Genomic DNA, 4,327 nt, shown 5'->3' with positions numbered 1-4,327 from the left:
AACTCATTTTTATCAGTAATATTACCATCATTTTACAAGTTCATATTCCATTATTATCATTACATTATAAGTTTCCATTATAAAATAGTACCTGCTTGAGGGGATATTTCATTAACACATTATATTACAGGTTATTACACGCAGTACTATGAGAATTAATACGTAACATAACACAACAAAATAATACGTAACATAATGAACATAAAATTAATACGTGACGAAATAAGCATAAATAATTACTACAAGATGTGGCAAATAGGTTGTACACGTGTAGTTAATTTTGAGAGCAAATTAACTAGTTGGTTTGTCTCGTTACCTGTGATATTTTCGCACCTTTAATTAACTTACAGGCGAGTGATATATTGGTGGTCGTATTAATTACCTCGTTATCAGAATTACTCCTCGTTTGACCATCTCGTTTGTGTTGGTGTATGTTTGTCTGTGTGTTTGTTTTACTCTATGTCTTGTTGTGTTTGTGCATGCTTGTGTGTGTATGTCTTGTTGTGTAAGTATATGTTTGTGTGTGTCTGTCTAACCATGTCTTGTTGTGTTTGTGCATGCTTGTGTGTGTATGTCTTGTTGTGTAAGTATATGTTTGTGTGTGTCTGTCTAACCATGTCTTGTTGTGTAAGTATATGTTTGTGTGTGTATGTCTTGTTGTGTAAGTATATGTTTGTGTGTGTATGTCTTGTTGTGTAAGTATATGTTTGTGTGTGTATGTCTAACCATGTCTTGTTGTGTCGGTATATAATATATATTTGTGGTCTAATCTGGTAAAATAAACTCGGGTGTCTATTCTTCACCTGATCCAGAAACATCCTTAAAGAAATGGCAGCAGTAAATATATCCAACACTTCAGTTGCTAATATATGAGTCCATTAACCTCAAAGGCGCTACACTTGATATATATCCCATTAGTGTTGTCTGATAGTTACTGTCCAGGTAGATTGAGCAGAGGGACTAAAGGATAGGGTTGTCCGTTATATCAGAGTCCGTTATATATGAAACCTCCTTTTAACGAACTATAGGTAAGAGATTAGTCCGTTATATGGAGGTATATCGAACACTTACGTTAAAGGTATCTAAGGCCAGGTGGACGTCAATAGACCAGGTGATGATTCATTATGTTTAGATCAGCTTATTGTAGTGTAGTTTATGGGGCGGTAAGGGTTGTTATTGTTGTTGTTGTTAGTGTTGTTGTTGTTGTTGTTGTTGTTGTTGTTGTTGTTGTTGTTATTGTTGTTGTTATTATTATTATTATTATTATTATTATTATTATTATTGCTATTGTTATTATTATTATTATTATTATTATTATTATTATTATTATTATTATTATTATTATTATTATTATTATTATTATTATTATTATTATTATATGGGAAAAACACTTGAAGACCGAGACCGTCACTTATAAAGGACAGGTGGAGGTGAGGGACCCAACCACAGTCTGCTGGTATAGTATGAGACATCAGAGTGGCTCTCTCTCTCTCTCTCTCTCTCTCTCTCTCGTAGATTTATTCCAGGGAAATCTTTGAAGGACGGGGAGAGGGAGATAGAAAGAGAGGGGGAGAGGGAGGTTGGGAGAGGGAAGGTGGGTGGGAGGTAGAGGGAGGGAAGAGAGAAGGAGGGAAAGGCGTAGGGAGAGAGAGGGAGGTGAGAGCAGTAGTCCGGAAGAAATGGGATCAAAATCAAAGGTCAACACGACACAAAAAGGAAAAAATCAAAATTGGGAGTTTGTCATTTTGGGAGTGGAGCCCAGGTGCTCAGGCTTCAGTGCCTCCCGAGGCTGGTGGGTGGTCTCCTCGCTCTTATGACGTCGCCGAAGATAAAAGTGCCAAGTAATTACATAGTTCAAGAGGTCGGGGAGGGAGGGGCGGGGGGGGGGGGGGTAGAAGGGGGGCGTGTCCCTAAGAGAGGTGCCCGCCTCCCACCCACCTTTATCCTTTGTTCAAGTACCTGAAAGAAATAAACTTAGTCTTGTAAGATCAAAGATGACAATCAAGGCTTGAATCAAGATCCTGCGAAAATGAGAATTTTGTTTGAAAGATCCGTCCGGCTCCGAGCCTCAGATATTACTGAATTAGTTCTGACAGTTTCGTATTTTTGTGTTGCTGTTGTTGCTTATCGCTTAAGTTATAATTTCTGTGATAAAGAAACGTGGAAGCTGCCTCAGAAGGGGAAGACATGACGCATATGGACAAAGTTACTAAGCTCTTGACAAGTAATATTACAGTAATGGGAAAACTTCGAACATAACAAAGCGTTTGGAATGGCAGACTTGGAGCAGGACAACTGTGGCTGCATCTATTATGGAACCTTTGTTGCTGACTGTTGTGACAATACAACCTTTACCTTACTCACCGTCACCAAACATTGTATAATTCTTCAGAAAGTCTTGGACACAAACTTCATACGAGTGTCTTAGGTGTTCAGGTCTCGAGACATTCAGTGATTTAATGATTCGAACCTTTAGAGACCAGACCAGGACGCTCCCAGCCAGCTACTACCATCATTAGTTTGGTTTCCGTACTGTTTGGTAGAGACCGTCAGCCAGTCGCTAATTGGTCTACACTTGACGTTGCCGCTGTTCCGTGACTTGTGAAGGGAGGCGTGTTATGTCCTTCCTCACCCCCACCTTCCCCTCACCCCTCACCCCCACCTTCCCCCCTCACCTCCCTCACCCCCACCTTCCCCCTCACCTCCCTCACTTCCTCACATCCCCCCTCCTACCATCATCTCTTCTCAGGATCTCACAGATAAAACGTTCAGTAGTGGTTGACCGTAAGTCCAAAGCCCACAGCCTCAGAACCACTTTGAGAGTCACCATGTTGAAGAAAAGTTGGTACTTTTATCCCAGCACACACACACACACACACACACACACACACACACACACACACACACACACACACATCTAAATTATAAATCGCATGTGAGAAAGGAGGGAGAAAATCAACACAGCTGAATGGAATGTTGTGACAGGTATGTGGAGGCGAGTGTTATTGATGTGGCCGTGGTGGTGGTCATTCAGGCAGGCGGGTGTGGTCATTATCAGCCGAGCCACCATGCCACCTCCTTACCCCCTCCCTCAGTTCCTTCTTCTTCTTCCTCCTCCTCCTCCTCCTCCTCCTCCTCCTCCTCCTCCTCCTCCTCCTCCTCCTCCTCCTCCTCCTCCTCCTCCTCCTCCTCCTCCCTCCTCCTCCTCCTCCCTCCTCTCTCCTCCTCCTCTTCCTTATGGTGCTTCCTGACACCTGATACAACTACCACCTCTCATGTACTGTACCTCTGACCTCCACACTATGGCAGCAAGTTGGAGAGTCTTTACACACACACACACACACACACACACTCTCTCTCTCTCTCTCTCTCTCTCTCTCTCTCTCTCTCTCTCTCTCTCTCTCTCTCTCTCTCTCTCGTCCTAACTCTGATTTTCTTATTCTAAATTAGCCAAGAAACTTATAAAACAGACTTGACTTGAAATGTTAATCCGTCCTTTGATGAGGAGGCTAGAGTAAGAGTCAAGTTAATCGTAGTTTCAAAGTTAAATTGGGGTAAGATTATACACGAGATTTTAGCCCTTGTCATGTTCTATCCCTGTTCTATACCTGTTCTGTCCCTGTTCTAGTCCTGTTCTATACCTGTTATGTACGTGTTCTATACCCGTTCTTTTCCTGTCATAAACGTGTTGTGACTATAGTATTGTTATGAACTACAGTTTGTTATGATCTTTAGTTTGCCATCCTCCTCGTCTTCGTCCTTCTCCTATTCCTTCTTCTCTTCTTCCTCCTCCTCATTTTCCTCCCCGTGTTCACCATCCTCACCATCCTCCTCCTCCTCCTTTTCTTCTTATTCCTCCTCCTCCTCCTCTTCCTCTTCTCCTCCTCCTCCTCCTCTTCCTCTTCTCCTCCTCCTTCTCCTCTTCCTCTTCTTCCTTTCCTCCATTTTTGTCTCCTTCCTTCTCCTAATATTCCTCCTCCTCCTCCTCCTCCTCCTCTTCCTATTCCTCCGCCTCCTCCTCCTCTTCCTCTTCTATTCCTCCGCCTCCTCCTCCTCTTCCTCTTCTATTCCTCCGCCTCCTCCTCCTCTTCCTCTTCTATTCCTCCTCTTCCTCTTCTATTCCTCCTCCTCCTCCTCCTTCCTTTCACCACGTACATCACCAACCCTTTGCTTAATATACTGTTCATCTCCGATTATATCAGATGATCATATCAGCCCTCGACCACCTCATCAAACACATCTCAACTATACCAAAATACGATACTGGTTTATGGGTTATATATAAAGCAGAAAGGAGAGACTATCCTTGAACTCAATTCCGGAGATG

The sequence above is a fragment of the Homarus americanus genome, unplaced genomic scaffold (genome assembly GCF_018991925.1).
Source record: "Homarus americanus isolate GMGI-L3 unplaced genomic scaffold, GMGI_Hamer_2.0 scaffold46833, whole genome shotgun sequence".
In the NCBI taxonomy this organism is placed as follows: Eukaryota; Metazoa; Arthropoda; class Malacostraca; order Decapoda; family Nephropidae; genus Homarus; species Homarus americanus.
The sequence above is the reverse complement of the archived record's forward strand: the minus strand, read 5'-3'. Positions refer to the sequence as shown.